The 22312-nt window shown below is 32.3% G+C and overlaps 2 long non-coding RNA genes across 3 annotated transcripts in view; one reads left to right on the top strand and one right to left on the bottom strand.

The window, feature by feature from the left end:
- The window catches only part of LOC143229218 (uncharacterized), a 260314-nt gene that overhangs the window by 14686 nt on the left and 223316 nt on the right, over positions 1-22312 (bottom strand). The window contains exon 4 of one of the 2 annotated variants that reach the window (XR_013015752.1): positions 663-774. This is a non-coding gene — a long non-coding RNA (uncharacterized LOC143229218). Of the gene's footprint in view, positions 1-662; positions 775-8609; positions 8826-22312 lie in introns of those variants that run through there. The other variant, XR_013015753.1, reaches the window with a different exon arrangement.
- Positions 1-22312, top strand: part of LOC143229219 (uncharacterized) — a 67479-nt gene that overhangs the window by 29403 nt on the left and 15764 nt on the right. The window lies entirely within an intron of this gene.

The raw sequence follows: 22312 nt of genomic DNA, 5'->3' as shown, positions 1-22312 counted from the left end.
GCACTGATATTAGGCCCTTCTCTCAGATGCCCATTAAATAAGTAACATGTTAGATTTCTTGTTAGAAAGAAAATCGTATGTATTAAATAAAAAATACATGTAATTTTTAATTCACTAATAAACATAAACTGAACAGAACATGCATATCGCAGTCATCAAAAGAAAAATAAATTTAAAAATAATGGTTTAATTAAATATAACTAACCACAAAATCGTTAACAAATAGAACTAATTTAATCCTTATACCGTAACGCAGACAACACGTAATACCTACTCATACCACTATCAGATGATAGTTATAGTTTACGTGCACAACAAATAGTAGGCTTAACTACCATAACTTAGGCCACTTTGTTAAAAAGTGTTGTTGTAAAAACGTTTAAGGAATTAAATTAATATAAATAAGTATTTGTCTCACTCTATTATATACATAAAAATTTATTCATGAAGTACTTATAATAATCTATCTAGCATTTATTGAAGGACATGTAACCATGAAGGTGAAGTTGCGTTTATTGTTCCTCACTGCAAACACAAAAGTATGCTACGTATCGCGCACCAGTCATTTCATCAAAAGACCAAATAATTAACTTTATGAACAATAAATTAAGCCAAAAATAAACAAAAAAAATGCAAGAAAACCCATCAAGTTAATTCATTACCTTTCTGTGCGTTGTAAACAGAAGATAATTTTGAAATCGAACTCGTCACCAACCTTTCTTGATAAATATCGCCTCTGTTTCGCTACTGGAGACAACCAGGGCTCAACAGTAACTATATCGCATGAAAAAAAACTGAAGTTTTGATCATATATATGTATATATATTATTATAATATATACACCAAATGGTATCAAAACTTACGTTAAATACAAATTTAAAATCTAAACATTTTAATTTGCATATACTTTCATTAAGACAATTATTACAAAAAAAAAAAAAATTGATGGCGCACATCTTCTTCGGGTTATATCCCAAACATGTGAACATGAAAAGATTAAAGTAAGTCCAGTGTCTCAAGGTTTTTTAAAAAGAAATACCGACTCTGATCATTCGCGACGACACAAAACAATAGAAAGAGCAGTATTATGTAGGTTTTTTTTAGTGTATATATATATATATAATCACTATTGTTCCCCGCTAGTACAGCGGCATGTCTACGGATTTACAACGCTAAAATCAGGAGATCGATTCCCCTCGATGGGCTCAGCAGATAGCCCGATGTGGATTTGCTATAAGAAAACACACACACACGTACTTCTTCCCCTCCCCCCCAGTGGCCCAGCGGTATGTCTGCGGACTTACAACGCTAAAAACCGCGTTTCGATACCCGTGGTGGGCAGAGCACAAATAGCCCCTTGTGTAGCTTTGTACTAATTCAAATAAACAAACAAACCTTTTGATTCACAAAATTGCTGGGAAAATAGTTAAACAAGTCCTCAAACAACACACCGTGTGTTACAATCGTGATGCTGTTCCAAAATTTACTTACCATCCCTTTTTTAAAGTTAAAACTTTCTGACGATCATAAAAATGTAAGTGACATTTACGCAACAGAAATGAATGATGAAACTGACATTTTGAAAGATGTGGAACTTACCAATATGACCCTATCTGATACCTTAAATTTCTTGTTGGAAAATAATTTATATTTATTATACAGTCCTCATGTTATACAACAGTGTGCCTCCAAACTTACAATGCTAGAAACTGAGTTTCAATATCTGTGATAGGCATAGCACAGGTCGGCCATTGTGTAGCTTTACTGCTTAACTTCATTAAAATAAACAATTTAGTATTTTCGAACATGTTTGCCGCTTTAGGAATTCTTCTAACATTACCAGTATCATTAGCACCAGGAAAACGGTAATTTTTCAAATTAAAAATTATATTAGATTAACAATATGTACAGAACAACGTTTCGACCGTCTTAGGTCATCTTCGGGTTAACCTAAAAATGATCTAAGAAGGTCGATACGTTGTTCTCTACTTATTTTAATAAAGTTTTAATATCCATACCAGATGACTTGAGATACATTTTAGTATAATTGTTATTCCTTGTTTTTGTCAAAACTGATTATTTATTTTTCTCTAAATTTTAATTTTTTACCCGCCATGTTGTTTGTAATATTAAACCCACCTGAATATTCAAAATCAAAAGAAATATTCTGAGCGCCCCCAGTCAGATAGATTCAAATCGAAGCACGTTGTATGTGCTCCCTCTCTTACGTGCGCAGCTTTTGAAACGGAATGCCGGAAGTGGCCGTTGTAAATTCGGAAACAGAATAATGCTCCCATAGACACTACAGTTCACAGTATATACCGGTATACCAGATTTTAAAGTTTGTTCGCTGGGTAGGATACAAAATGTCAGTAACCTATATAATGTCCTACTTATTAAAATAAAAATAACTGAGTGTGCCTACTTGCACTTTTCTTGTATTGCTACAAATATCATGTAAATACTTTGTCCCGAATGATGTAACTTCGAACGCAAAAATCGAAACAGATTCAAAACCAGAACCACTTGACGCGTTTTCGAAACCATAACCGATGACATTATGGTATACTATTACAAAATAACAGTTGCCTAACGGATTTTAAATGCGAATTTGAATTAAATAAAATTAATTTTTACAAACGACACAATACAAAATTTATTAGATAACGTTCAAGTATATTTTTCTAAGATGCATTTTGAAACTCGCTTTCTCAAAATGAACTTAACGTCTCAAACGATTTACACTTCTGAATAACACGATGCTATATAGTAAATTCTGCATTTATATTTTTTGCACAATGCACATTTTTATATTGAAACGTTTGTATTTTAAGTCTATTATTCAGTATGTTGAGCAAACTGAACCACCTGTTAAAACACAAACGTATATAATTGGATATCAACATCAAAGCGCAGAATCAAATGAATCTAAACAACTCTGAAGTAATAATTTACTCAAATTTTTAACACATTTTACATTTTCAAGATAAGCTGTTCAACAAGATTATAATGACATCTTTATTCTGTTTCAGTCAGCTTGGTTTCAAAAAATAACATAGTAGCCTATACTTTAATGAAGTTTCCTATACTGTGGTATTTTGTTGTTCAAGTATCAAATCATATTATTAATAACTGGGTATTTAAGACCTCGAGGCAGTTTAAATTACCAAAGACAATTTTCAAGTAATTTCAGCTCCTTGCTACGACTGTTATTAAAATCATTGTGGAAAGTAAAAATGTAGGCTACAGCCGTTAGCTACTACAACAGAATTGAAGAACATGCTCGCCCTTTCAGCCGTGGGGGCGTTATAATATGACAATCAATCCCACTATTCGTTGGTAAAAGAGTAGCCTAAAAGTTGGTGGTAGGTGGTGATGACTAGTTGCCCTCCCTCTAGTTTTGCCCTGCTAAATTAGGGAAAACTAGTGCAGATAGCCCTCGTGTAGCTTTGCGCGAAATTCAACAAAACAAACAAACTATAAGTAGGAGACGGAAAATAAAAACAACATGAATGTTAGTATCATTTTTTTCTTACATTTGTTTGATCTTAAAGGATATAGATCTTCAGGCTTTAGCCCACTTTTGGACCACTTCTGTAACATTTTAAGATTATAACATTTAAGAAAAAGTCATTAATAAAACATATACGTACACAGTTGAAAAAAAAAAGAGAGTAGATTTTCAATGCTGTAATTAAGTGAGATCTTTAAGCATTTTTGATAATATCTTGTTATGGATGTGCAATGAAACAAATAATATTAATCTATACAGGCATTTGAAGCATTTTTGATAATATCTTGTTATGGATGTGCAATGAAACAAATAATATTAATCTATACAGGCATTTGAAGTACATCGTAGAAGTAGTAACTCAGAGTAGATGCTTTTTAAAATCTGGACAATTTTCATGTCGGTGATAACTTCATCCGTTCAAAAACCGAAATTAAAGAAACATATGAAAGTAGACCATTATTGGATTGGGCAAAAGGAATGTGTAAAATTTACACGGTACACAAGAGAAAAGAATAATTACATAACAGCATGTTCCTCTTTACAGGTATATTTTATTTTAATCTGATTATATACAGTACTATGCAAAAATGTTAGGACAAAGTCAGAAATTAGGTTTTAGGCTGCTTTCGAAGAACAACGGAAGGTAATCAAAGGTGAAACATCAAAATTATATTAATATTCAGACTTGGTACAACAGAAACTCAGTGGAAGTGTTTGAATTGAACAAACAGATAATATTTTGTGTGCCCCCCTATTGTTTTAATAACTGCAGACAGTCTTTCAGGCATTGTTGCAACACATTTAGTCAAAGTGTTGTTACTTATTACGATTTATCCCGAACGAGCTCTCAGTTTCTTATGTTACGTATTATATTTTGAAATAGTCTGAAATTGAGCTAAATTTTGGTTCAAATTTAGAAGTTAATTAAATATACAGATATATCAAGCTTATGCTTGCCAAAAAGATTGACTTACACGATTGTCTTTCTTAATACAAATATATTTTAATACGCAAACAATAATACAATTTATAATAAGGGTTATTACAAATAATGACTTGTGTAAAAATGTTTTACAAGCTTACAAAAGTATCAAGACTTCTATCTGATCTGGAATTTCTTTGATATCTTATCGAAGGGTCACGATGAGTGGATTAATTTTAGGTTGATATCGATACAATTCACTTAACAGGAACATTGCTAGCCCTTCGCTGAATATTCGTGAGATTTTCACAGTTAAAGTTATATAATGTTTTCGTAAGAATACTAACGTTCGATATTGATCTCTTGAAGGTAAACGATTTTTAATGTTCGAAATCTATAAACGTTTCTGGTCGAATATCTGTAGTTTCCCAATTAATAAGCGTTAGTCAAAACTATAGCTACTGACGTTTATAGTATACTAACTGTAGCAAACCAACAATACAAACTGTCTCTCGAAGTGTTGGTTACCTTTCATAAGTGTTAAGTAGGAATCTAGAAATTTCAGTTTGTACAAAATTACTGGCATTTACATACACATATATATTGTTGATTCTTAGACTCGAGAATCTTTTACAACTTTAGTGAATAGATGGGAATTTCGCAATATAAGTTTAACAGTATAACTTACTTGCCTTTTTAAATATGCACTGCTAGCCAAAATATTAAGGTCAATGAACATGAAGAAAAAATATGCATTTTGCGTTGTTAGACTCAACCACTTATTTGAGTAGAGCTTCGAAAGATGAAAATAAGAAAAGGGAAAAAAAAAACCTTTTTAGCATTTAATAGGGAAAATGTGAACACTATGAAATTAACCTAAATACTAGCTGGTCAAAAGTTTAAAACCATTCCAAAAAGAAGCCCTAAACAGGGTAGGAAATGCCCAACAAGAGGTCTCAGTAGTAAGTTGCACGGCCGTCACTGCGAATAACTGCAAACATTTGCTTTGGCATGGTCGATATAAGTGTTTGCAGAAGACTGGCTGGAATGTTATTCCAAGTGGTGAAGATGGCTTCACGAAGATCATACACTGTTTGGAATTAACGTCCATTTCTATAGACTTCCCTTGCCATCCACCCCAAAACATTTTCAGTGGGATTCAGTTCGGGCGATCACGCTGGATCGCCTAAAAGAATTACGTTATTCACCATGAAAAAGTCCTTTGTCCTGCGGGCATTGTGGATTGCAGCGTTGTCCTGCTAAAAGATCCAGTCATTTCCACTCAAGCGAGGGCCTTCAGACAATAAGGATGCTCTCTCCAACATGCCAACGTAGCTAGCTGTTGTTTGACGCTCCTGTATAACCTGAAGCTCCATTGTTCCATGGAAGGAGAAAGCACCCCTGATCATGATGGAACTTCCTCCACTGTGTCGTGTAGAAAATGTCTCCGGTGGGATATCCTTATCGTGCCAGTAACGTTGGAAGCCATTTGGACCATCCAGATTAATTTTTTTTTCTTATCGGAGAACAAAACCTTCTTCCACTTTTCTACTTTTCATGTTTGGTGCTTCTCAGCGAAGTTTAACCGAGCTAAGAAATTTGCAACAGCAGTTTTACTACGCTCAATCTCACCAGCGATGGCATGTTGAGAGAGGCCTTGCTTTTGCAGCTCGACAATTCTGCCACGTTCAAACTCTGTCAACTTTTTAGCCTTTGCCATGTTTTTACCCAATGTAACACAGGAGATGTCAGTGGGAGATGTTGACAACGCTAATGCTTGAACACAAATGACTAAACTTCGTTACATATTTATCCATTAACGCTTCGTTTCAGTATGGTCTTAAACTTATGACTAGCTAGTATTTAGGCTAATTTCATAGTGTTCACATTTTACCTATTAAATGCTAAAAAGTTTTTATTTTTATTTTTCATTTTCTTATTTTCATCTTTCGAAGCTCTACTCAAAGTGGTTGTGTCCAACAACGCAAAATGCATATATTTTCTTTATGTTCATTGGCCTTAAGATTTTGGCTGGCAGTGTATATTTAACTGAAACAAACATTGATATAAAAAAAATACATAACAGTAAATTCGTCACAGTGTCCTTTGGGATTCTACTCCAAGTATTCGTAATACTAATGCGTTCCCATAAAGCTTCTTTGGAAGGAATTTTTTATTTATGAAGTTTTTGATCTATTAAATCTCTGATATGCTTAATTCAGTTGAGATCGGGGCTCTATGGGGTCCATTGCATCATTTGAATGACTTCATCAGCTTCAGGTGAATGTTTTTGGTTATTATATTCTTGGTAATAAAATATTTTACCAATAATTCGCAAACCATTGGGTAAGTCATGACGGATCAGCATCTGACGGTACTTGCGCTGGTCTATTATTCTATCTATTTTGCAAATATTTTCTGTCGCCTTGGCAGAAAAAAAGCCCCAAACCATCACACTACCTCCTCCATGCTTCATATTAGGTGCTATGCATTAAGATAAGTAACGTAAGTAATCCTATGAAATTTATTTAGTGTAAATGTTTATACTATTAGTGATAGGCATTATTGTAAAAATATATATTTTTATAACACATTAATTATTCATAATTGTTAAAATTACGGATCACCATCTTTTTATTATTAATTTTGTGAATAGGTAAGAAATATAAACTGATGTAAGGACTGCTGAAGTTAAATATCTTAATTAAATTAACTTTAACGTGTTTATTCTTTCCTGGTATTCTACTGGATTAGCTATGATAACGAGACCTATTCAATGATAATTAAAGCGTCTCAGACAAATTAGTAAACGAAATTAGAAATATCTTTTGAATAAGAATATTAAACTTTATTACCTATTGTGTATTCGTAATAGTTCAGTTGATGCTACTATTTGATGAAAAGTTAGAAACATACACTTTTTTAAAATATGAAAAGTTTGATATAAATGTACCGACGTATTCACAATCGTTTAGTTGATGCTGCCATCTGTTGCAAGCTAAGAAAATACATTTTGTTAAAATATGGAAGGTTTGATATAAATGTACCGGCAAATAAATACTGAAAAGTCTTTTAAATATTCAAATTAAATTTTTATTAATATTCTTTAATTTACACTATTAGTGATAATGTTTAAAAAACAACACAAAACTTTAATTTAAATCTTCAGGCATTTCCAAATAACATCATATATTGTGGATTTTATTGTTTTTTAAGACATTTTCGCTGCTGTGTTCTTAAAGTACTGTATAATTGTGAAATCTGTATATTAACAAAGAGGAAACTGCATTTTGAATTTCTGAACTGAACTATAAAAAAACATTATGAATTATAAATTATTCTTATAAAAGTGTATTGGGGGAAGGGAGAGAACAAAGTAGTGTGATAAAAGTGCTTTAATATATTTCCCATTGGAATGAAATATTCTAGTGTACTTAACAGATTAATATTGGCATTCTTTATAAAAAAACGAACAAAAAGTAAGTAAATATGAAACTTGTTAGATAGCCGAACAATTTAAATAACAGTAAATCTTTCTTTCGTTAAGTATCTATCTAGACCAATAATACGAAAATAAAATTTTTCATGAAATTTGTGTTAAATACCAAGTGTAGGGGCCTTGGTAGATTTGATGAAAAAAAATTGAAATACACAAGTATAATAGCGAAATGTCGTATTATTTCTCTTTATGTACTTATAACTAACTTGCCTAATTATATCGTACTTGAAAAATAGACATCAACAGAGACTATTTCATACGTGTTGTGTTTAGTTTCACATATGCGTTTAACAAACATCTTGAAAAACACGAATTCCTCGCATATTCTGTAAATATGATACATGACAAATCGTAATTTTTCGTTGTACTTGTTAAATTTATTACTATCTAGAACAGAATAATTAAATTGGAAGAATTCACTCAAATGTGTTAATAAAATAGCATGTTCTATATGTATGGCTAGTTCTGTACAAGGCATTACATACTATTAAACATCAAAACATCTGAATAATACAATGCGTGTCTGTATTGTATCCAGCATGAAGGTAAGAATACTGCAGTAAATTGGAGGCTCATCAGAAACTGTATGGTCGAGTATTTCCGAGTTTATCCCAAATTATTTAACTAAAGAGATTGGCTACTAAGTTATACATACAGAAAACAACAACAACAACAAAGAAAACAAAACATTTTATTTATTTCCATGAGACACAAGGTGAAACACTTCACTAATTCAATGAACATATTGGAAACACTGGTACGCTGGACAAAGATACTGAAAAATTTCCAGCAGATAGTATATATATCTCTGTTATCTTTCTAAAACTGTATCGTCACTGATGTCACTGGTCACTCCCATTAAGAAAATAGAAAGACGCTCTTCAATGATTCTGGATAAAACAAGAACATCCATCAGAACAATCTTATAGCAAATAATTTGTCAGCAATGTTATACTTGCAGAAGCCAAGAAAATGACCCTGGATAACATATGGCTAACTCAAGAATGAAGTCAACAATTTGGAGCTGGTTATTCATATAAAAAACATGAATACGCGCTCTGTTACGCTTACGTAAGAAAAAGTCCTAACGTGAATAAATATTCATATTTGTAAACTAAAAGCAAAAGAAACAAATGAAGTTTTTTAAAGGTACTGTTGGCCATAATTTCGCAATTGTGATATTAGCTACACATTAAAACTTGATGCCAAATTTCAGTAATGTGAATGCTTTTTAAAGCAGACAGTTAATTATATAAACTTCTCTTTGTTTGATTGCTTTTGTAACTAAGCACAATGCTACGCAATGGGTTATCCGTGCTCTGCCCACCACTGGTATTGAAATTTGGTTTCTAGCGTTGTAAGTCCGAAGACATACCGTTGTGGTACTGCGGGACTAATTATATATTGTAAATTGTTAGTGATCAAAAATGGAAAGTATTTCTAAGGATGAAGTTTAATATTTAACATTATATTGTATATTGTTTGAAAATATTCCAGAAAAGTGTTGAGTATGAGAAATTTAAATAAGCGACCCTTCCCCCTCAACGGTATGTCTGAGGGTTGGTATAGCTAAAAATTGGAATTTGATACCGACGGTGGACAGAACACATATAGCCTATCGTGACGTTTGCCCTTAACAAACATGAAATATCAATAAATACAGTGAAAGTATAACTAGTATTCAAACCCGAACTCAATTTAGAATTTAATAAAATAATTTTGTACACTTTGCCAATATCAATGCAGTGATATATATACATATATATGTAGGGGGTACAGAAACATAACGTAAAAGCACTGTTGGCTAGAAGTGAAAAACATTATTCTATTAAAATAACGGTATTACATACACATAGAGCTGATCCTAATTAATTTTATGTGTAGATCTATCTGTGCGCTGTTTATTTATGTAAGTTTATTTTAGTAAGCTTATATTTTTAGTTAAGGATTTTTCATTATTTACATTATGAGCTTTCGTGAATTTGTCCTATATTCCTATAAACTGTTTTCTTCTGTTCCTGAAATATGAAATCATCTCTATGATTTGGTTCCTTTTATTTAATTTTTTAATTATTATTTAGTGTATATCACACATCGTTGCTGATTGTCTGTCATTCTTTTTAGACATTTATAAATTATCTTTTCAGGAAACCTTTAAATTTTCAAAAGTTGAAATGTAACTTTACGTGAACAAAGGCAGATAGGAAACAAAGATAGAGTGCACCAACACACGCAAACATGCATCAGTAAGGTTTTTCGTAGCGTAACTTATACAACTGACTGACTTTCTTACTTTTTTCTAAAAGAGAAAACTATGAGTTGTTATCTCATGTGAAAGTATTTATTGGTTATGTTTTTGTATTGATGTTGAACACAAAGCTAAACAATAGGTTATATGCGTTATTCTTACCATGGATATTGAAACTTGTTTTTATTTATATAATTATTAGTGTTATAAAGTTTAGACTTACCGCTGTGCCACTGGGAAGAGATAGAAGGGATTGGTGACGTTATCGAACTTTGTTTGTACTTCTACATAAACCAGCATAATATTAAGTTATTCCATACCTACATTTATATGACTATGTTGCTATAGGTTGGGCTACCTATGTCTACTGTACTTGAAATGCTACTGAACTTACGTGCCGATATTGTTGGATCACGAAGATGATATACATCTAATTGATAAATACGTACTGCCCTCTTCGATGCCAGCATCTTCTTTGTTTGTGTCGCTGTGTTAAATAGGACCGCGTGTTTTAGAACTGTATTAGCTTTCTGAACTACGGAGACAATGGTAAAGAATGCTTCATAATAATCATACTGAAGACAAAGCATAACTAGTTAAAATAATCAAATACTTTGAGGTGCCCAGTTAACCACAGGGAAGATACACGCCGTAGCAGTTTGAATTACAAAAATAAAGTTGTTTAGTATGCTTAAAACTGGGAAACACTTTGGATTTTGGGAGAATATGTCAAGGACCAAAGCTTTTCAACTCACCACGCTCAGCAAGATATCCTTTCTTTTTCAGTTTTTTCACTTTATTAAGGTCTTATCCTTTTAATTATTTGATGCTGGATCTGCGTAACAATGGAGTGGCGTGGCCTAATGGTTAATCATTTAGACTTGTAATCGTGCGGTTGCGAGTTCAAGATTTGCCTGAGCCGTACAGTATAATGTGGACCTGTAGGTAATTAATTGGGATTTAATCTGCGGTTGGCTAGGACCCTATCCAGGAGAAACGTGTTACCACCCTCATCCACTTGCGCCATAGGAAATTGTAACTAAACATTGTCCTTATGTGATTTTCAGGTACAAAAAGGATTACCCTGTTTATATATTGAATATCATATAATAAACAACAAATTGCAGTAAATAAATAAACTTCACTGTTTCTTAAAATGAATAATTATTTATGGTTAACTATGAACCTTTAGTTTTCACTAAGTCAACAACCGGCAAACATTACAGAAAGCACATTGTTTCATTTATTTATTTTTTGCCATCTCCATCTGGAAACACTTGCTTTGATTTGTTTGTTTCTTTAAAGTTAAACACACGGCTACCAGGGGTATCGAAACTCGGTTTACAGCGTTATAAATCTGCAGACATACCGCTGTGCCACTGCTGCGGGGAAGGGGCCTTGCTTTGATGGGTTAATAACTTTGCAATGTAGTAAATACATTAAGAATCATGTCGAAAACGTACATACTTGTCGAGATGATTAAATGATTCAAGGTACTGTCTCGTTTATTTTCACTTCATCGGCTGACTTGTTTCACCCTAACAAAAACAGACGTCTTGTAAACAATAAACGTCTTTTAATGTCGTGCATTAACCTTGGAAAACTTTTAGTGATGCATTCACTGAAAGAATAAAAGATACCGAACTGGTGCTCGCTAATGGTACAACAAACTTTTCCCATTAAAGACATTTGCTCAACCAATTATGGGTAATATTTTATTTTTGGAACAACTCCTGTTGTAAGTATTAGAGCAATACACGTATACGTACTTCCGCACTGAAATGTCATGATTTCCGTTCTTTTTTATCGTAATTTACTTCTAAACATAAAATATTACTGAAATGATCATTATTAATTTAACACTTTAATTAATTTCACTGGCTTGAATCCTTTACTATCTTTTGAAGAGGATTTTTAAGAGAATCACCTAATGTCCTTTATGAAGTTGAGAAAAGTCAAATTCTTACAAGCATAAAACTAAGTAGGAATAAAAACATTGTTTAGGTCACAAATTAAGATAAATAAATACTTTTGGGTCATATAACAACCAACTGTAGATTTCGAAAACAAAAACTTGTTAATTAAGCCATTGATACTCTCTACTTGACCAACAATATTGATGTAGATAGTTATATCAATATAACAACAACCATTGGTTTATACACGTGAATTTCAAAGCAATTACTGTGGCTCGAGTCTAGGGATACTGACTGAAGAAATATTGTAACAAAGTTAAACAACGTCGAATAAAATACTAAAAACTTAACGCAATTGTAGTTGAATTGTTTGAGTAAGACAAAATTTTCCAAACATGTTCGCTCTTTCAGCGTTATAATGTGACAGTCAGTCCCACTACTCGTTGGTAAAAGAGTAGCCCAAGAGTTGGCAGTGGGTAATGATAACTAGCTGTCTTCCCTCCAGTCTTATACTGCTAAATTAGAAACGGCTAACGCAGATAGCCCTCGTGTAGCTTTGCGCAAAATTCACAACAAATCAAACAAAAATCTTTCAAGTGCTATCAAACTTAGTTGCCCTCCGCTAGTACAGCGGTATGTGTCCGGATTTACAATGCTAAAATCAGCGGTTCGATTCCCCTCGGTGGGCTGAGCAGATATCCTTTCGTGGCTTTGCTTTTCGAAAAACACACACACACATCAAACTTAGCAATTACATTTCTCTAAGTATCTACGTTATTAAGTGTTAATACTTCATGTCATACCCGTTTAATAACCAGACAATCGATACACGAAGATAATAAACTTGACAAATTGATCATTTTGTCTTCCTGGATATATAATGTTAGGCTTATGAGCTAAAAGTTATAGATTATTATGTACAATGTGTAGTTATGAGTTTTAATAAACACCAACCGCGATAACAGTAAATTTTTGTTTGTCTAACTTCTTGGGTGAGGCTTAACGTTATCGTCTGTCGTAAGTTTATTTTCATTAAATGGCTACTTGAATTGTGTTTCGTTTAAACAATTCGAATAATGCAATTTGTGCAAAATTCAAATAAAAGTTGAAGTTGGGTTATAAGTAGTTTCCCACTCTCAGAATTGTTGTTGTTTTGAATTAAACACAAAGGACTATCTGTGCTCTGCTAACCAAGTGTATCGAAACCCGGTTTCTTGTGGTATAAGCTCGCAGACATATCACTGTGCCTTTGGTGGGCACTTCTAGAAAGCAATTAATTAGTAAGACCATTTTGCTTGAGCTTGTTTTAATAGAGAGTTAAGTAATAATTGAGTTAAAAAGATAAATGGTTATTGTTATTGTTATCTAGCAGTATAGTATTTGGTTTCCTGAATGTCGTGAAAAGATATAAACGTTTATGATGTTTTATATCTTATGCATAATTCCTTATATATGTGTGTTAATACGGTGAGAATTGGAAGTTATCAAATATGTTAAGATCCAAGTTGTTGAAAAGGGAGAAAATAACTTTATAGAGAGAAAAATTCAAGGACTTTGTGTGAATCGTTTTGATAGTATTTTAAAAGTTTTTATATAAATAGTAAAACAAATTACAATGATAAACAAGAAGTAGAAGACAAGAATAAGTGTTTCATTTTGTTAGTGTCAGTTAAAATGTCAACTAGCATTTGGCAGAAGTGGCTTTATGTCTTTACAGTTCGTCACATTTCACTCCAGCTTGATGATGGTTGCCGTAGACAGCATAGGCGGCCTAACACTAACGTTGTATACTAAATTTCAGGACAATAGCAAAGTCTTAAAGTATCTTTGACTCTTTATAAGAAAGAGCTGCTTACATGTCATCTTTTATGTGTTGGAATCTCTTGATGCAACATGTATCCAAGAGTACCTCATACATTCTCGAGAGGACTGAAACATGTTAGCCACTCCATTTAGTATATCCATTCTTCTTGAAAAAATGTCTTGACTAGTTTAGTACATACGTTCGTATAACATGATTCATATAAGGGGTAGCATAAACGGTGCTATTCCACTTGTGAAGATCAGTACTGTTATATATGTTAAGTTCCTGTAAGAAGATGAGGTTGGATATGTTAACAGTTTGTCTCCAAATAATAATATGCCTGTTATCTTCTGTAAAGTGAAGTGCTGTTCGTCTATGGAAACAACAACAGCAACAAAAATCATACTTTAAAAATTATGGTTTAACGCCGAAAGCAGGATGGTATAGACATCCTGCTTTCGGCGTTAAACCATAATTTTAGTAAATAGATATAATTAAAAAAATATATCAAACATTATATGGGTTGTTAAATTCTTCAACTTTTCCAGAAAGATCTTGGAGAGTTTCGCAAAAATGGATCTGTGGATGCAAACAAGGCTGGCTTAACAGGGTTGTAAAAAGTGCGAATCACTGGAGTCCCCACAGAATTGAGCTCTGTAATATTGGGTTGAGGACTAATTCGTAAGCGTTTTTTCAAGTTAAAAAAATATATTCATAAATGAAACGTTTTCGCAAAATATTTCATGTCATTTGGTAGATAATTTTTTGCTCTAATGGATGGTGTGTTTGATTTTCATATGTTTTTAATTTTTGCTTTCATTTTCAGCTCATTAAATGGAATGTCAAGTGGACAAAATCGAGCATTTTCGACACCATCTGCTTTTCGCATTTAATTTCTTGCAATTTCGTTTAAAACAATGCATACTATATTCCTAGGTATTACATGAAATAAAGTATCATAATAAATGTTTTGGGTGTAATGTGTTCATGCATTGAAGTATTGTATAGTCTTGCATGTAATGCTTGAATGAAATTATTTAAAAACGCTCACGAATTATTCCTCAACCTAATAGAATTATTAGGTATTCAAAATACCTTGTCTAGTCTTGTCATGTTTTTTTTTTTTGTTATTTTTGTTATCCAAAAGTCACTATCTTGGAAGCGTAATGTAATATTGTAGTTCTATAGACCTATCATTATTGAATGCTAAACAAGCCAGTGACAAAAATTAAAAGGCTTAATTAATCTTAATTAGTTATATTATTATTAAGTTAATCTTATATGCGCCTACCCTGGCGTCTATTTTAGTAACAATAAGCTAATATTTATGTTATAACATGAGAATCATTACTATTCTATGTGCTCATTCAGTGGTTTTTCCACGCAGTTCACTCATTTTCTTTTATATGAATGAAAATTGTGTTTTATTTATTCCATTTGTTTGCAGTTGCATTATTCACACTTTAATCCCGGGCTTTGGTGCTGTGAGTCCATTGTTCGCATACCGTTACTACCAAAAAAGTCGTCTTTGCTTTACAAACGTGTCAATGAAATCGTGCTAATTTGCCTATGACACGAAAAAAGCGAAATAAAAAAGAAATTGAAAATTATTTAAAGCAAGTTAAAACTGGACTGTTAACTTGTGTAAACTTTGAAAACATCTGAGACTCATGATGACATTAAATCTTGGACTAATTCAGTTAAAGTTCTACCAACAATTATATTAGAGCTATTTCTACTCAAAAATGTAAAATGTCAAGTCAATAAATACGAAAAATTGAAAGAAATGTTTCTTGCAGATTTGCAGACAAAAGAGACTTCAACTTTCACAAAACGAGGTACATGTAGGCCTAATGTTGATTAACGACCATGAAGAGAAGCCAAAGAGCACTGATATTTTGTTGAAACAATATAATTTTTCAAATATCTTTTAAAATAAAAAAAAATCCAAAAATTTAGTTGTGGAAGATCTTTTTCAACACTTTATTATTCAATAAGTCATTGATGGAAAAACATCGTTCAATTGTCAAATTTATTTTATAAGTAAGAATGCTATATTAAGAACTACATTACTTGCAATCATTTACAGACTACAGAAACTGGTACATAATTACAGAGATTCTAAAAGATCATGAAGTTCATTAGAATGAAACATTAACTTTATCTGAATGCAGGGCTTAAAGTATATATCATGTATTGCCAGCTCTTTACAAGAACGTATTGTAAATAAAAAGTGTCTTTGGAAGACATTTTACACTTAATAAGGTATTTTATGCTTTAGCTAACAATACGAAATTTGGTATTCATATAAACACGTGAGGTAATTAGTTCTCCAAACAATGGTAACTTTCAAAGTCGTATTACAGAAGGTACAGAAAGTTTAATTAAAAAATAATAAAGCAGCAAAGTAGTACAGCATGCAATTAGTTATGTCTCTCCCATCCCACCCCATTACAGTAGTGTTTAGTAATATCATAAGAGATCTAGAAGTAAAGGAAAGAGTTTCATAAACGTTGCAGTCCCAACTGGCAAATGTGTAGGCTGATATATTTTCATTAGAGTTTCAAAATTATAGCCTTTGCATAAATAAATGTATGTAAGGGACAGGCATATGACAAGAGAAAATAAAATATAAAAATAAAACATAAAGATTTACAAACTCGTAGGAGGACCACAAAACAGCTCTTTAAATTAGCTTTAAAAAACAAAGAAATTAGTAAATTAGCCCTGAATAGAGAAAAAACGTACCGTAAGTGAACTGGCAGAGAGCTGTCTCCCTAGCTTATGGGCTACAATATTAGAGCTCCCCCACAAGAAGAGACATTTCAGTTACAAATATAGAAGATAATTTAAGGCTCACAAGAACTCTTACAAGTCAAACTCGTTCTTCCTTAAATAGTTTTTAGCGTAGTTTCTGCTTCTGAAACGCATTCAGCTGCTGCATTACAATGGAGAAGGTTCTATTACAACAATAAAGTATTATCAGAAATAATACAATTAATCAGATATTGCACCGATAACTTGTAGTTGCTACTGACACACAGTGATTATTTTTCACAACAATGACTTGGAGTCTTTTAACAATACATCACCTACAGTAGCCCTTTACTGTATATATCTCTATACACTTCAAGATGTTTATTCGTGTTTGTGGATTGGACTAGTTACAATTAATGGTATGCCCAATTCTGTTTTTGTGGCAAATAATATCTTTTCTGAACCAATATTTCAATGAATTAAACTACGATACGTAATTAGTTAGGATAAACTAATTAGTTTCAGTGTATTTTCAGTTGAAAATTATATCACCTCTAAAATTCATTAGAGTGTTATTTTCGTCTGTCTATATTATTCATGAATATGAATTGACTTCTTTGTTTGCACCCAAATTGATTTCGTTACTTAATTACAACATAAATTGTGTTGTCGCTTTTTTTTATGTTATTTGTTAATTAGGTACATATTCTACGTTAAACATACTTAAATAAATAAATAAACGCATGAAAGCCTAATTATAAACATATAAAGAAATTGGACAAGAAACAAGACATTGAGAAAATGAAAACTAATGAAACATTATTAATAAAAATACACAAATCTAACAAAAACGACGTTTTACTGCCATTAAATGCTTTCTATTACACAGTTAAACAATTAATAAGCCAGTATATATTACAGTATGTACTTCTTTCACCGGGCCAGGCATGGCCAGGGTGTTCGACTAGTAATCCGAGGGTCGCGGGTTCGAATCCCGATCGCACCAAAATATGCTCGCCCTTTTAGCCGTGGGGATGTTATGATGTGACAGTCAATCCCACTATTCGTCAGTAAAAGAGTAATCCAAGAGTCGACAGTGGGTGATGATGACTAGCTGCCTTCCCTCTAGTCTTACACTGGTAAATTAGGGACGGCTAGCGCAGATAGCCCTCGAATAGCTTTTCGGGAAACTAAAAAACAAACAAACTTATTTCACCAGCAGAGGAAATTTTGTTGATATAGGATTTAGTTTCAATTGTTTCGACAGAAACTGAACATCTTCGGAAGTTTTCAGTGTTCCATTTTGCATTTTGTCTGTTCTTTCTTAAGACTGGCACAAAGAAATTAGAAAGAGAGTTAAGCCTATTGTATGCTATAATTATACTGACACTTATTACATTGGCTGGGAACCAGTTGTTAGCCTTATATCTTTGTTTATATCTAGAAATAGCTAAGATATAACGACAACACAAAATTAAAAGAAAGAAATGGTAGTTGCAATTATGTTTATCCAAATAACCTTCACAAGCGCTTTTTTAAGTAGTTTTAACTTCCTTTTTTATCTTCATAACTTATCACAGTACAGCTGCATTTGTTTGATATGAATGACGAGTGACATTGCTTAACAAAGTGCGTTTTCATTCGTTTTTGTTATGTAATGTACGGAGTAATTAAACGTGACAAATATATAGGATAAATATAAACAAGTAAATATACATTAATAATAAATAAAAGGATAGAAATAAACAAGTATATATACATTAATAATAAATAAAAGGATAAAAGTAAAAGTTGCCTATAAGTAATAATTAAAATAATAAGCGTAATGATTATGTTTGAATAATACCTGTTGCAAGTGAGTTTAATCACAGGCAGATTCAGAATCATACGTTTGTTTGATAGTTCAGACAAATAGATTGTACGACAAACTGCTAAAAAAGATGATCAATATGGTTTTCGTATTCTTAGTTAGCATATCACGTCCGTGTCTAGATCAAACTACTGCAAATATTTGTTCAGAACGCAATACTGACACACACTTTACTCAAATCACGAGTCTCTTATTGTCACGGTTTAAAGACAAGTAAAAGCCAATGCCAGTTTACGAGAAAGAAACGATTTAAGTATTTAGTATAATATGGTTTTGAAATACTCTATAAAGTGTTAAAAGTTTCCTGAGTGAAAGTTCTGAATTTTAGTTTTTATCTGTTGAAATGTTTCCCCCCATAAGTCAAAGAAGTTTCAAGATTGGATCATTTTAAATTTGGAGTTTTTATTGTAAATACTGAGCATGTTCATATGGGGAAATTGAACTATATCATTCTAAGACATAAAAATATGATTGAACTTACTAGTACTGTTGGGATACGAGGGCATTTGTTTATACCCGTTTTAAAGAAATGTAATTCAGTTGTCATTACCCTAAACTGGTTCATCTCTCAGGCACAAAGGTTCACCGCGTTGTTTCTAATATTATCATAAATATATGTTTACGGTGTGAAGTACGTAAAACCATAAGAAACTTAGCGATAAAGGCCCGGCATGGCCAGGTGGGTTAAGGGGCTCGACTCGTAATCTGAGGGTCGCGGGTTCGAATCCTGGTCGCACCAAACATGCTCGCCCTCTCCAGAGATACCAGCTATTTTAAATGACTGAGCGTAATGATTGTAGACAGAGCTCTTTATCATTTGCGGCTACTAGGCCTGGCCAATGTCTTTAAGCTGCTTATTATTATTTATTATTGCTATAGATTACTCATTTATGACTGTGTTTTGCGTATTTAATAAATAAATTTAAAAAAAAATTATTTTGAAATTATGCCTTTTATTTAGTTCAGAGTAACAAACATACTGGTAAAACAACATTAAACATGCACAAACAGTAAGCAGAAAAAGCCTTTGTGTAAGGACTAGTTTATATTATGTTTATGAAATTTATTGTAATAGATTTGCAGTTGTTGCAGCCTTTGCTTTCATGAAAATGTATCTGGATGGTTGGGAGTTATGACACAATTGTCCATTTGACTGCATACATGTCTAGTGTGTTATAATACTGCTCAAAACTGAGGTGCTCAAGTTTGGTCTGAACTTGCTTTTGTTTTTAGTCACTAAACTAAATATCCTTTCACTGTCAGCATTAGAATGGAAGATTGTAAGAATTCCAAGCATAACCCTACACAGAATGTCATACTTCTGGTTTCCATTTCCATTCTTAACTGTAGACAGCTGAACCCAAAACTTGTCAACATTCAGCTGAAAAATTGATATGACAAACTGTACAAAACGCATGATCGTCACTGACTTTTGATGCAATGACCGGATATTTTGCACTCTACCATTTCCTAAATTTTTGATTCACAGTTTTAGTCCTTTTAGATTTGCCAGAAACAAGACAATCTGGTGAACGAGGCCTCTTTTTTTTCCATCTTGTGAACGATCACATTGGTGTTTCTATGCAGCTTAGAAAACGAGAAATACCCATCTACGCGAGCGCTGATTGGCTGACAAGCACTGATGACGTAACTATGGATTCCCCCCACGTACTTACTAGTATGGAGAAGCACCGCACTCAAACTATTGGTAGACGTCGGAGATACAAATATTTTTTATTATTTCAAGCACAAACATGATTATCGCAAGTAGCCATTTGGACTATGTCTTTTATTTATTATCAAAATTTATTTGTATCTCACTAGAAATTTTGTTTTCACCCCTTTCAAACCCTGGGGGAACAATTTATCACTTTATTGTATATGCCTATATAATATATAATAATTTGGGAGTTACAACAAGTCTTAATATTTGTCTGTATGAGCGTATAGTCATAATATATACACCAAAATCATAATGATTACGCTCAAATCGTAATGGTTGACATCTCTGCCTTTCAGCTGTGGGAGCGTTATAAATTACGGTCAATCCCACTATTCGTTGGTAAAAGAGTAGCCCAAGAGTTGGCGGTGGGTGGTGATGACTAGCTGCCTTCCATCTAGTCTTACACTACTAAATTAGGGACGGCTAGCGCAGATAGATTGTGCGAAATTTAAAAAAAATAAACAAACAAACTTAGCGATAAAAGCTTTGAATAACTATGAACTAAAACTAAAATGAGTATTTTAGGAGCAAAATGATGGAATACTTTGTTGACTTATAACCTTCAAGTCAAATCTTTCTTGTTTCTAAGTATGATTATAGTTTTATTTATCCGGATTTAAACTTTAGTCCCAGAGTAATCTGAATGTGTTTTTGTCTACTAATTTCTCTTCGAACTGAGAGTGGCTTTTCAACAAAACATTAATTCTATATATGAATTATTTGTTAATTAGATACATACCCTACGTTAAACATACTTGTATAGGTAACAGTATATTAAGAACGGTTGATAAGCGATTGTTAAATATATGTTTAGTCCTACATATATTGTATGTTTGTAGGTATATGTCCATTGATTGTATACGTGTGTACGTTATTTTGTAGCTGTGTGTCTTATGTAAGCTTGTATTTGTTTTAAGTTAGTGGAAATGTATGCATTGTTGCTGTACATTTAAATAAGCCCTACAAAAAATAGTGGTTGGTGTCTCTAAGGAAGGAAAATATAGCCATGTGGAAACTTAACCAAGCATCAAATTATTTTTTATAACAGAATCTTTTCTTATGTGAATAATATATTCTTTTGCTCTTAGAAAATATTTTACTAATTTCAAGTTTAAAATGTCTATAAGGTTTAGACAAGACGTGATTGTACATATAAACGTCTAGCTGGAGCTTTAGTAACATAAACACCTTTTTATGAAAATAATGGTATTGCTAGGAGTAGTAAAAAAAAGAAACATTAGAAAGGATACCGTAAAATAAAACAACTACAACAATAAAAGTATGTGCAGAACGTGAGGTTAATGTATCCAGATCACCCTTGCAGTAATCAGCTTTCCTGTTGAAAATGTAATACATAAGTGTAAATTTGTCATTGGCTTTAAGGAGTTAAAACTTTAGAACTGTAGGAAACAAAGTAACACAAATTTAAACTATATGCATCACAAAAACGTGAAATATTTATTTTGGGGTAGGATATTTTATAATGTACCTGTACAAATGGATGACATTAGCAGATATTTTCCATGTTACACTGCAAAATTAGGGACGGCTAGGGCAGATAGCTCTCGTGTAGCTTTGCGCGAAATTCAAAACAAACAAACAATATGTCTATATATATCTATTACTATAATTTATATATATATATATATTACTATCTTTAATTAATTAAATTGGTATTTTTATTGGCCAATAATACTTCCATCGTTTTCTTCTTTCTTTTTTTCTTATTTTTGTTTTCCACGAATGTGAGTTTGTTTTTCAAGCAGTATTTCAAGTCCCAAAAGTTGTTTGCAAATAGTTGAATAAAATCTACATGGTATTAAAACATATTTGAAAACTTGCTCTCTCCATAAGAGTATAGCTGGGATCTTCCGTAAAACAATAACTGAAGTTAGAGATCTTCTTTTTGTTGTTTTTTTTAAGATATTTAACTTTTATTAAAGTTATATCTCTTTCTATTGTGACAAATTAAAATTATCCCCTTAAAATTTTGAAATAACGAGTTCAGAAGTAAAGGTACAATTTGCTAAATATGATGTAATTTTGTACTCATTAGTTC

The sequence above is a fragment of the Tachypleus tridentatus genome, chromosome 10 (assembly GCF_004210375.1).
Source record: "Tachypleus tridentatus isolate NWPU-2018 chromosome 10, ASM421037v1, whole genome shotgun sequence".
In the NCBI taxonomy this organism is placed as follows: Eukaryota; Metazoa; Arthropoda; class Merostomata; order Xiphosura; family Limulidae; genus Tachypleus; species Tachypleus tridentatus.
Note: the sequence above shows the minus strand (reverse complement) of the source record. Positions and strands in the feature narration are given on the sequence as shown.